The 13,082-nt window shown below is 51.6% G+C and overlaps 1 protein-coding gene across 1 annotated transcript in view; it reads left to right on the top strand.

Moving 5' to 3' along the window:
• niban2a (niban apoptosis regulator 2a) overlaps positions 1–13,082 on the top strand; it is a 228,218-nt gene that overhangs the window by 73,008 nt on the left and 142,128 nt on the right. The window lies entirely within an intron of this gene.

The following is a 13,082-nucleotide window of genomic DNA, read 5'->3' as shown; positions in this document are numbered from 1 at the left end:
TAGTATGCTGGATGAGTTCAGCTTCTGTTGAAGCCGTGGTTCGGTTGCTCCAGATACACAGATGGCTGCTGGGAGGGTGTGTCTAATCGACCATAAATTGAGGATGATAGGCCCTTGGTTTCCTGACCTTGAACTGCAGGACATTTTGACTTGGACGGACAGTAGGAGACTGATGCAACAGCGTTGACATTTATTGAGGAGGTGGAGATACAAAAGCTGGGCATCATTGACACAAACTGTGGTGAGTGAACGCCGGTCATTCTGGACGTTATCCCAGCTCTCAAGCTTCTAACGTGCCATCAATTTAATTCTCATCCATAGAACAGAAAGCTGTTGTATATAAGTAGCAGCTGCATGGAATTTTGAAAATGCCTCCGGTCCACTGTGTCCCAGGAAATGTTCTCCTAATACACTCATTGCTTGTGAAGGGGAGGGGGAGAGCGGTTGCTGTGTCCAGTTTGGCTGCCACATTGTCGAGAAAAATCAGTAACTCTGAAGAATAATGAATTAATTGAAATGAAGTAGGTTTCCACGTCCTGTGGATGTGGAAGGTGATGGGTACACAATGTTAGTTCTTGCAGCAATAGAAAAGTCAGCAGAGTTGGTTCTGCCACCACTGGGCCCTTTTGACCTTTTCACCTTTTGACAAACGATGAAAGGTGTAGATTTCCCTCTGACACGAGAACTCATTTTGCCAGTAGCACATTGTCTGTCTGATCTGGCAGACTGTGTACGGGCACGCCTATTAATATGACAAATCTGGAAAGATATTCAGATCTTTTTTTCAGCTCGAGAAGAACGCAAAAGCAAACTTTTCATGTTCACCTTCTGCAGTGATGCTTGAGCTGAAACCGACTCAAAATCGTTATGGCAATCGTTTGTTTTGGCTGACCACCAGTAGAGGTTCAGGAATTAACATTAATGATTATATATTTCTGGTGTTTAAAAGCAATCACTTTTTATTCACTTCACTGCTGTTGTAGTGTCAATTATGCTTTGGATGAAGCAAATTGGCGTTTCTGATCCTTCACTGTTCTTGAGTCGAGAATAAAGCAATGTCGATTCTAAATAGTGGACTATTTGCTTCCAGCTATAATGTAATAAACCTGGGTGTTCTTTATTTTGTTTCTCCTCCAAAGGGTGTTTTCCCAATGTACTGCTGTCACCGGGTCTGTACTGTTAATGAAAACTGCTCTACTGCCTGTAATCAAAAGTTAATGTTGTATTAGGCAGTCTTGTAGATGTTTATTTCTGGATATGTGAGCATGTAATTCTCTCATTAATTTGTATTGAATGAAGCAGTGCACTTGAACAGGCTGTGCTGCTTCAAGTACACTGCCACTAGTTAAATCAATGCTGGAACTTTATTTGGGAGTTAACATTCCATTTGAAATATCTGGGGCTGGATTCTCCCAGCCCTACGCCAGGCCGGAGAAACCTCGCGAACGGGCCACGCCAGCACGTGCAGAGAATCAACGCCATTGGCGGCGGCGTGTTTGGCACGGCATCGGGTGTGGTTGGCATGGCGCCAGTCGCGGCCCGCTCTATGCGGCAGGCCCGCCGATTCTCAGGCCCGGATGTGCCGAGCGGCCGTAGGAAAAGAGCCGAGTCCCGCCGGCGCCGTTCTAACCTGCTCTGGGCTGGCGGGACCTCGGCGTGTAAGGGTTGGGTGGTGGTGAAGGGGGCCGCCGACCCCGAGGGGGCCTCCGATGTGGCGTGGCCCACGATCGGGACCCACCAAACGGCCTCTGTGGCTGGGGGCCTCCTTTCCTACGTGCCTGCCCCTGTAGCCCTGCGCCATGTTGCATTGGGGCCAGCACGTTGAAGGAGGCCAGTGCACATGCGCGTGTTCGCTCTGGCGCCACTGTGCATGTGCGCATCCCGCGGCGTACAGTTTGTGCCGGGATCTGCAGCTGGAGCGGCGTGACCCGCTTCAGCGGCATGCTGGCACCCTGTAGGGGCCACAATTAGACGTGAGAGCTGCCCGTTCACGCCGTCATAAAACGCGACGGCGTTAACGACGGCGTGGACACCCTGTCATAGGGTTGGAGAATCCTGTCATAATGTACACACAGGTATATGATGGTGCACAGACAGGCTAGTGATTGACACACAGGATGACCAGTGAACACAGAACACAGCACCCAATCACCAGACAGGACATGACCACTATAAAGCCAGAGGGCACTAGTTTTCCCGCTCTCTCGGGATGCAGCCTCTGAGACAGTCAGAGCCCGTGAGCAACAACTAGAACATACACCATGTGGTAGTAAGATAGTCTGATCAGGTTAGCCTCCGGTCTCCAGTCAAGTCAGCATCGTGTCAACCCACAATTAAAGTATATATGATAATTAAGAGTTCAATAAAATCGAGTTGCATTTCTTCAAGTGTTAGAAGCCTGTCTCTCTCACTGCTGCAGTAAACGCAGTCCTCACAGACCCAGCTTTCCCAACACATCATGGTACCAGTGAGTCATGCTCGAGTTTGACGGACCTACCTTGAGATAGTCTGCCTTTGACCAGCGATCAGCCATCCGGTAACATGGACAGCGTCCGCCCTCCCCCGCAGCTCCGTATCGCCGGCAACCTCGGTGTTAACTGGAAGATTTTCAAGCAAAAGTTCTAGCTGTATCTTGAAGCCACCGACCTCGAAGCCACATCGGATGCCAGGGAGATTACTCTCTTCCTTTCTACAGCCAGGGATCACGCTATCCACATCTTCAACTCCCTCACCTTTGCTGAAAGCGAGGACAAGACAAAGTTTAAAACAGTCCTGCTGAAGTTTGACAGCCACTGTGACATTGAAGTCAACGAGAGCTTTGAACGCTATGTGTTCCAGCAGAGGCTTCAGGGTAAGGATGAACCTTTTCAGTCCTTCTTAACCCATCTCCGTATCCTCGCGCAGTCCTACAACTGCGGCTCCACCCGACTCCATGATCCGCGATCAGATCATTTTCGGGGTCCACTCCGATCCCCTTCGCCAGCAGCTCCTTAAAGTTAAGCAGCTCACCCTTACCATCACCATCGAGACCTGCATCCTCCATGAGCACACCAACAACCGGTACTCCCATATGAAGGCGGCAGAGATGGCGCGGCAAGGCCCCCACGATGCGGAGTGGGTGCAGGCCGTAAAACAGCTCCAGGGCCTGAGTCTGGTTGAGGGCGGCCATTTCGCACGCTTTTCCCGAGCCCCTGCGCATGCGCACCACGACCAAGGGGAAGGCGAGGCCGACGACCAAACTGCGCAGGTGCGCACATCGTTCGACTGCACCGCTCATGCGCGGTGGCGTACAGAGCGTCCTGACGTCAGCGCCATGACGTGTAACAACTGTGGCTCCGCCCATTTAAAGCGGCATTGTCCTGCGAAATCTCGACGCTGTCTCCAGTGTGGCAAGGGCCACTACGCAGCCCTGTGCAGATCTGCTCAACTGCCCAACACACAGCGATCCCAGCCACAGCGCAGGAATGTCCGGTCAGCACAGGAACCCGTTGCAGACTCCGACATGGTTCCAGATCCCGAAACCGAGGGCCTCCCATCCCCATTCCAGGTGGGCATCATCACCAAACATACTTTCAGCCAAGAAGGTGAAACAACTCCCAGTGATGAGTATTGATCTGGACGACGAGTGGTGTGCCACCCTTACTTTCAACAAGGCTCGCATACGCTTAAGGCTGGACATCCCGGTGGGGGAAGGCTCCCTGAGGAGAGTGAGACCAACTTTATGGTCGGTACTCGGAGTGGGGCGACAAAAAAAGCAGCAGCAGCTCCCCGAAAAAAGCGGGGGAAGAGGACCAAAATGGCGGCCGGTGGCGCGCTAGAAGATTGGAGAAAATGGGCGGAGGAGCAGCAGGCCGCTCTCCTCCGGTGTTTTACGGAGCTGAAAGTGGAACTCTTAGAGTCCATGAACGCGACGACCACAAGGCTGATGGGGGCCCAGGCGACCCAAGAGGCGTCGATAAGAGAGCTGCAGCAGGAGATGGCGGTGAGGGAGGAGGAAGCCACGGTCCTCGTGGGAAAGGTGGAGGTGCACGAGGCACTCCACCTGAAATGGCAGAGCCGCTTTGAGGAGCTGGACACTCGAATGAGGCGGAAGAACTTGAGGATCCTGGGCCTAGCAGAAGGCCTGGAGGGGCCTGATCTCCCGAAATATGTAGCGGAGATGCTGAGCTCCCTGATGGGAGAGGGGGCCGGTCCATCGCCCCTGGAGCTGGAAGAAGCATATCGGGTCATGGCTAGGCGGCCTAGGGCAAACGAGCCCCCGAGGGCGGTGCTGGTGCGATTCCAGCGTTTCTGTGATCGGGAGAAAGTGCTGAGGTGGGCCAAGAGGGAGAAAAGCAGCAAATGGGAGAATTCGACGGTGCGGATATATCAGGACTGGAGTGCGGAGGTGGCAAAGCGGCGGGCCCGGTTTAACCGGACGAAGGCGGTGCTGCACGCAAAGAGGATCAAGTTCGGAATGCTGCAGCCAGCGCGTTTGTGGGTCACCTACAAGGACCAGCACCATTACTTTGAGACCCCAGAGGAGGCATGGACTTTTGTTCGGGAGGAAAAGCTGGACCTGAACTAGAACTTGGGAACGCCGGCGGTCGAGGCCGCCCGAGTACCCTTGACTGATCAAGTGGCCCATGTCTTTCTTAGGCCAGGTCGGAACTTGGTTAAAGTTGATGGATCGTTTGGTTTCTTTGAAACTTGTGTTATGGGGGGTTTCTTTGTTCCTTTTTGTGTGTCTCTTCCCGTTGCCAACTTCCCTTAATTATTGTTGTTGTAGGGGGGGCTTTTTTTTTTTTACTGCTTTTTGATCTGTTCTTTAAGGGTTATGGTTACTGTTCTGTTCGATGGAGGGTGATGGTTAAATACGTTATTATTGGGTAGTTATTTAGTTATGCAGGCATAGTTATGTATTTATGTATTTATTTGAGATTTGTTATTTATATTGTTATATTGTTAAGTTGGGGAGGCGGGACGGGGGGGGTGCAAGTTGGTTATGCGTGTTTTCTTTTTCTCTTTTTTCTTCCTCTCGTTTTAAGGGGGCTTTTTTATGGGCTTGGATGGGGACGGGGGTGGAATTGAAGATGGCGGGGTAGGGTGTGGCCGGGCGAAAGCGCGGGCTTTCCCCTGTTTCCCGCGCGCGGGACGGAGGAAGGGGGAGGAGAGAAGAGTGGGGTGTGGCCAGCAATGGCGGCTTTTCCCGCGCTGAAGCGGGGTCAGAGAGGGATGGCAAGGGGGGGGGGAGGCCCCTCCCCCCCCACATCGGGAGGAGTCGGAGTGTGGCAGGGGCAGCCGGGTCAGCGAAAACCAGCTGACTCTCGGGAGTACGATGGTGGATACACCGCGGCTAGGAGGGGTCCTAGCCAGGGGGGGGGGGGGGGGGGTTAGGGGGGGATATCGGGTTGCTGCTGGAAAGGCCGAGGACGGGAAGGGAAGAACGGGAGGAGAGAGGGGGAGGGGCCATCGCCATGGGGAACGGGTCAGAAGGGGAGGGTCGACCCGGGGCGAACAGGGGACAGGACATGGCTAACAGACAGGGGAAAGGGACGGGTCGCTCCGCGACCCGGTTGATTACTTGGAACGTGAGGGGGCTGAATGGGCCGGTCAAGAGATCAAGGGTTTTTTCACACCTAAAGGGACTGCAGGCGGATGTGGCAATGTTGCAGGAGACTCACTTGAGAGTAGTAGACCAGGTACGCCTGAGAAGGGCGTGGGTGGGACAGGTGTTCCACTCAGACTTGGACGTAAAGAACCGGGGGGTGGCGATTTTGGTGGGAAAGAGGGTGTCGTTCGTGGCTTCAATACAGTGCTCGACCCTGGGCTGGACAGATCGAGTTCCAGGACGAATAGGAGGCCGGCAGCGGCAGAGGTGCTAAGGGGGTTCATGGAGCAGATGGGGGGGGTAGACCCTTGGAGATTTGGCAGGCCAAGGGCGAGGGAGTATTCTTTTTTCTCCCACGTCCACAGGGTGTACTCCAGAATAGACTTTTTTGTACTGAGCAGGGGGCTGATTTCGAGAGTGCAGGACACGGAGTACTCGGCCATTGCGATTTCGGACCATGCACCACACTGGGTAGAGGTAGAACTGGGGGAAGCACGGGACCAGCGCCCGTTGTGGCGCCTGGATGTGGGGCTGCTGGCGGACGATGAGGTGTGCGGAAGGGTCCGGAAGGGCATTGAGAGATATCTGGGCACGAACGACACGGGCGAGGTGAAGGTGGGGGTAGTCTGGGAGGCCCTGAAAGCAGTGATCAGAGGAGAGCTGATCTCCATAAGAGCACACAGAGAAAGGAAGGAGAGGCAGGAGAGGGAGAGACTGGTGGGGGAACTTATAGAAGTGGACAGGAGATATGCGGAGACACCAGAGGAGGGGCTGTTGAGGGAGCGGCGCAGTTTACAGGCCCAGTTTGACCTACTGACCACTAGGAAGGCGGAGACGCAATGGAGAAGGGCACAGGGCGCGGTCTATGAGTACGGGGAAAAGGCGAGCAGGATGCTGGCGCACCAGCTGCGCAAGCGAGATGCAGCCAGAGAGATTGGGGGAGTGAGAGAGAAGGGAGGGAACGTAGTGCAGAAGGGGCAAGAGGTGAACGGGGTCTTCAGGGATTTCTACAGGGAATTGTACCGGTCTGAGCCGCCCAGGAGGAGGGGGGGAATGGAGAACTTCCTCGATAGATTGAGGTTCCCAAAGGTCCAGGAGGAACGGGTGGAGGGGCTGGGGGCGCCGATAGAGCTGCAGGAGCTAGTTAAAGGGATAGGCCAGATGCAGGCGGGGAAGGCGCCGGGGCCGGATGGGTTCCCGGTGGAATTTTATAAGAAGTATGTGGACTTGGTGGGTCCAGTGCTGGTGCGAGCCTTCAATGAGGCGCGAGAGGGGGGGGTTCTGCCCCCGACAATGTCACAGGCCCTGATCTCCTTGATCCTGAAGCGGGACAAAGATCCTGTACAGTGCGGGTCCTACAGGCCTATCTCCCTCTTGAATGTAGATGCCAAACTGTTGGCAAAGGTCCTGGCAACCAGAATAGAGGATTGTGTGCCAGGGGTAATCCATGAGGACCAGACGGGGTTCGTAAAGGGACGACAACTTAACACAAATGTCCGGAGACTGTTGAATGTGATTATGATGCCAGCAGTGGAGGGGGAGGCTGAGATAGTGGTAGCACTGGATGCGGAGAAGGCATTCGATAGGGTGGAGTGGGAATACCTGTGGGAGACGCTGGAACGGTTTGGGTTTGGGGAGGGATTTATCAAGTGGGTGAAGCTGCTGTATTCGGCCCCGATGGCGAGTGTGGTTACAAACGGGAGGAGGTCAGAGTATTTTGGGCTCCATCGAGGTACCAGGCAGGGATGCCCCCTATCCCCCTTACTATTTGCATTAGCGATCGAACCGTTGGCGATGGCACTGAGGGGTTCAGGGGGGTGGAGAGGACTGACAAGGGGAGGGGAGGAACATCGGGTATCACTCTATGCGGATGATTTGTTGTTGTATGTGGCAGACCCGGAAGGGGGAATGCCGGAGGTAATGGAAATACTAGCGGAGTTTGGGGACTTTTCGGGATATAAATTAAATGTGGGTAAAAGTGAGGTCTTTGTGATACACCCGGGAGATCAGGGGGAGGGAATTGGGCGGCTCCCCTTTAAGAGAGCAGTAAAGAGCTTCAGGTACTTGGGGGTGCAGGTGGCAAGGAACTGGGGGACCCTCCACAAGCTGAACTTTTCAAGGCTGGTGGAGCAGATGGAGGAGGAGTTCAAGAGGTGGGACATGGTACCGCTGTCGCTAGCAGGGAGGGTGCAGTCAGTCAAAATGACGGTCCTCCCGAGGTTCTTGTTTCTGTTCCAGTGCTTGCCCATCTTTCTCCCCAGGGCCTTCTTCAAGAAGGTAACTAGCAGCATTATGGGCTATGTGTGGGCACATGGCACCCCTAGAGTGAGAAGGATTTTCTTGGAACGGAGTAGGGACAGTGGAGGATTAGCTCTACCCAATCTTTCCGGATACTACTGGGCGGCGAACGCATCGATGGTGCGCAAGTGGGTGATGGAGGGGGAGGGGGCAGCTTGGAAACGTATGGAAAGGGCGTCCTGCGGCAATACAAGCCTGGGGGCGCTAGTAACGGCACCATGGCCGCTCCCCCCCACAAGGTATACCACGAGTCCGGTAGTGGCGGCCACCCTTAAAATCTGGGGGCAGTGGAGGCGACACAGGGGGGAAGTGGGGGGTCTGATGGCGGCGCCACTGAGAGGGAACCACAGATTTGTCCCGGGGAACACTGGCGGGGGATTCCAGAGCTGGCACAGGGCGGGCATCAGGCAACTGAGGGACATGTTCATAGAGGGGAGGTTTGCGAGCCTGGGAGAGCTGGAGGAGAAATTTGAGCTCCCCCCGGGGAACACGTTTAGATACCTGCAGGTGAAGGCATTTGCCAGACGACAGGTGGAAGGATTTCCCTTGCTTCCCGATAGAGGGGCGAGTGATAGGGTGCTGTCAGGGGTCTGGGTCGGAGAAGGGAAGGTCTCGGACATCTACAAAATAATGCAGGAGGTGGAGGAGGTATCGATAGAGGAGCTGAAAGACAAGTGGGAAGCGGAGCTGGGAGAGCAGATAGAAGATGGGACATGGGCGGATGCCTTAGAGAGGGTCAATTCGTCGTCGTCGTGCGCAAGGTTGGGCCTCATCCAATTTAAGGTGCTGCACAGAGCCCATATGACGGGGACTAGGATGAGTCGGTTCTTCGGGGGTGAGGACAGGTGTGTTAGGTGTTCGGGAAGCCCTGCGAACCATGTACATATGTTCTGGATGTGCCCGGCACTGGAAGAGTTCTGGGAGGGGGTGGCGGGGACGGTATCGAGAGTGGTGGGAACCAGGGTCAAACCAGGGTGGGGGCTAGCGATTTTTGGGGTTGGGGTGGAGCCAGGAGTACAGGAGGCAGGGGAGGCCGGAATATTGGCCTTTGCGTCCTTGGTAGCTCGGAGAAGGATCTTGATTCAGTGGAGGGACACAAGGCCACCAAGTGTTAACACCTGGTTAAACGACATGGCAAGCTTCATCCAATTGGAAAGAATCAAATTCGCCCTGAGAGGGTCGGTACAGGGGTTCTTCCGGCGGTGGCAGCCCTTCCTTGACTTTCTGGATCAGAGATAGGAACTGGAGGCCGAAACAGCAGCAACCCGGGGAGAAAGGGGGGGGGGGGGAAGGGAGGGGGGGGGGGATAGCAACGAAGGGAGCACGTCAGCGGGGGGTCGCGGGCAATGACTGCCCGAGGCCATCGGTAGAAAGGGAAAAACGGTTTGGTTGCTAGACTGGTAGCGCGGGGGGGGTGGGGGGGTGCGCGCGGGGGAGGGCGTGGGGAGGATTTTCCAGGGGGGATTTGTTGTGTTATAATTTAAAATGTAGTAGGGGTAGATGTTTGTATCGAAAAATTTCAATAAAAATTATTTAAAAAAAAAAAAAAAAAAAAAAAAAAAAAAAGGCTGGACACTGGCGCTTCAGCGAACCTCATTTCAAAGTCTGACCTTGATACCATCCACGTCAAGCCGAGCATTCTTCCACTGGCCTGCCAGCAACTTGACTACAATGGCAATGCCATTGCTGCCAGTGGCTCATGCCAGCTTGCGGTGTCCCATCGGCCTCCAAACTGGGCATCGCCTTCATTTTTCTCACTCCAGTTCGGAAAACGGTTTGAGAATTTGGAGCCCCAAGTTTTAAGCAGGTTTTAAATCCATGGATACAGGCAAGCTTTTCTCCATTCTTTAATTTCCCTCTTGGGACCCATTTGTATTAAAGCTGAGAAATGATGGATGTTAATTTGAGTCCTGGGCAAATTTGTGTCTCTCACGTGTACAAAAGAACAAACCAACTCCAGCCAACAGAGCACCTTCTCCCCTCGTGCCAAAGAAAGACCTTTTTGGAATAGTCTGAAGATCAGTTGAGCTCTGCCTGACCTGTTTAATGTTATCACAATTGGATCATAAATAACGAGGAGAGGTTACTGCTTCCAAGCCCACAACCGCTACCATCTAGAAGGACAAAAGCGAGCAGATACCTGGGAACCCCACCACCTGGAGGTTCTGCTCCAAGTCACTGACCGTACTGGTTTGGAAATATATTGCTGTTCCTTCGCTGTCGCTGGGTCAAAATCCTGTAATTCCCGTCCTAACAGCACAGTGGGTGTACCTACACCACACAGACTGCAGCGGTTCAAGAAGACAGCTCACCACCACCCTCTCGAGGGCAATTAGGGATGGACAACAAATGCTGGCCTACCTAGTGCCGCCCACATGCCGTAAAAAATTAATTGAAGAGAAAATACAGAGCTGGTCCTCTGAGCAATCGAATATTTGGAGTCCATAATATGTTGCCAATAAATAAATTATGCAGTCTCTGATTTACAGTGACCATTGCCATAAAGAGATGTATTTGGAACCATTGTGGGTACTGCAAAATACAGAGTTGTGAAGAAATAAAGCAGGAAATACCACATTACATATCTCCCCTTGTATGAGAATTCTGTTTAGCTCCTTGATAGCGAAATTTAATTAATTTATTAAAAATAAATTTAGAGTATCCAATTTTTAAAAATTCTAATTAAGGGGTGGCATGGTAGCACAGCGATTATCACTTACAGCTCCAGGATCCCAGGTTTGATTCCTGGCTTGGGTCACTGTCTGTGCAGAGTCTGCACATTCTCCCCGTGTCTGCGCGAGTTTCCTTCACGTGCTCCGGTTTCCTCCCACAGTTCAAAGATGTGCAGGTTAGGTGGATTGGCCATGATAAATTGCCCTTGTGTTAGTTGGGGTTACTGGGTTACGGGGATGAGGTGGAGGTGTGGGCTTAAGTGGGTGCTCCTCCCAGGAGCCGGTGCAGATTCGATGGGCCGAATGGCCGCCTTCTGGACTGTATATTCTATGAATTTAGCGTGGCCAATCCACCTTCCCTGCACAGCTTTGGGTTGTGGGGGCGAAACCCATGCAGACACGGGGGAGTGTGTGAACTCCACACCGACAGTGACCCAAAGCCAGGATCAGACCTGGGACCTCGATGCTGTGGAGCAGCAGTGCTAACCACTGTGCCACCATGTCGCCGAGCCTTGATAGCACACTTGCCTGTGTTGGAAAGGTGAATTCATGCCCTGCCCCAGGACTTAAGCACATGACCTAGTTTAAAACTTGTGCACTATTGTCTGTCTGTCACAGTTCCACCCCCTCCAGCAAAGATGAGGCTCATTTACCTTGTTGGCTTTATCACTAGCATTTCTGCAGTACTCCTGATGAGACCATCAATTCACAAGACATGTTATTGGAAGTGAACAGCGGTTTTAATGGTCTTACAACTGAGCCTGCCTGCAACGAGATGAACTGGCAGCAGGCTTACAACTGCAGATCTTTATACTTCTGGTTAGTGGGAGGAGCCATGGGCGGAGTCAAGGGTGGAGTCTAGTACAAACTCCTCATCCCACCCTACGGGCAGAGCCGCGCAACTGCTCGTATACCGAGCTTACAAAGACGCAACACATATAATATAACAGTGTGAATTACTAGGATTATGATTCACCACAACTCCCAAAAACTTTTTCATTATTACTTCAGTCAGTTTATGGACCTCGCTGTGTACAATTGGTTGCCTACATAACAGTGACTGCACTTCACGTTAAATTTGACCTGAGAATGTAGTAATGGCCTGCGGAAGTGCAAGTTCCTTCCTTCCCTGTGCAAGGTTTGGAGATGGAGAAGATTGAAACTATTGGGGATCTGAGGAACTGGCGATTTTGCTTTTTTTACATAACCTCCGCTGTGTATTAAAATAATCTCTAACGTTTTAGGTTTTTCTCTATCACTCTTTGCAGCTTTCAAATTGTACCCAGAGTTGCACTGCCTAGTTTGATGTTTGATGCAAAAAGTCTAGCTTGCAAGTGGGAGTTTTTGTTTTTGTTTTGTACAATATCAATTGACTGAAACGTAATTCCAGTTCTTTCAAGTTTCTGAAATTTCCAGGCAATGCTGCATCAAATTTGAGAAGCAGCTGATCTTCCCTAACTGGAAGTATAGGGCTGCCTTCATCAAGTCGAGCCAGATCGTATCTGCAGTGAGTGAGGCTATGATGCTCTGAGTTCTGGAGATCGCCAGCATGAAGGTCTGGAACAAATACTGTCCATGGCTGTGAACCAAGGCATGCCTGGGCGTGCTAAGTTCATTCGTAGATCTACTTGCTGTACAGCCTGATGTCAAAGACAAGTCAAGTAACGCAATAGCTTTGAAGCAGTTCACAAAAGCTAAGCACCCTTGGAATGGCTTTCCACGCAGACGTATCAAGGATTCCACTCCGGGTTACAACTCTCGGCCTAGGAAAGAAGTTGAAAAATCAGCCCATCTAGTACTAATTGATTGTTATAATTAGCCATACTACAATGAAAAAGGTGCACATTACTAATCTGTCAAAAGCTGTTGAGGTACATAGTTACCGTGATCTTTAATGCTGGTTTTTAAAAAATATATTCGGCCACCATGTTGCCAGATTGAAATAAAGAAACAGTTTGTCAGTTGTGCTTGATCGGGGAAGTTCTTCAAATTGAGTCTTGTATATGTTCATAAAAATTACCTATTTAATTTACTGATTAGCGTGCACTAGTAAAACTAATAAATGGTTCAGCACAATTTTGTTATTGTCAGTGGATTTAAAATCTGGTGACTCACTGGTTCATGGAGAAGCATTTTAAATTAATTTTATGTTTGGTAAGTTGTCCCAAGTTTCCACTCTAAGACACTGATTTTTTTTTATTGCGAGGAGAAGCAGCTGATGTTCCATTGTGCTGTTTCATGAAATATTTTGAGATCATGCAAATGAGTTTCGATGGCAATTTGAACCTGAACTTCACGCACCGAGCTCCCTGATTGTGCCCAAAGTAGCACTCTCGAGCATTCCCAAACCAACTTGAATTGTGACAACTAATTGCCTGGTGATGTGTGCTAATTGTTTCTGGCATTTCAATCGTTTTCCACAATCCTGGTCTGTGATCAACAGCATGACTGGTTCATTTGATTTATACGTCAGGCAATGCCAGTAAAACAGTCAATTTGATGTCATGCAGCGGTCAAAGCTA

Source organism: Scyliorhinus canicula, chromosome 21, assembly GCF_902713615.1.
Source record: "Scyliorhinus canicula chromosome 21, sScyCan1.1, whole genome shotgun sequence".
NCBI classification, from domain to species: domain Eukaryota; kingdom Metazoa; phylum Chordata; class Chondrichthyes; order Carcharhiniformes; family Scyliorhinidae; genus Scyliorhinus; species Scyliorhinus canicula.
The sequence above is the reverse complement of the archived record's forward strand: the minus strand, read 5'-3'. Positions and strand labels throughout refer to the sequence as shown.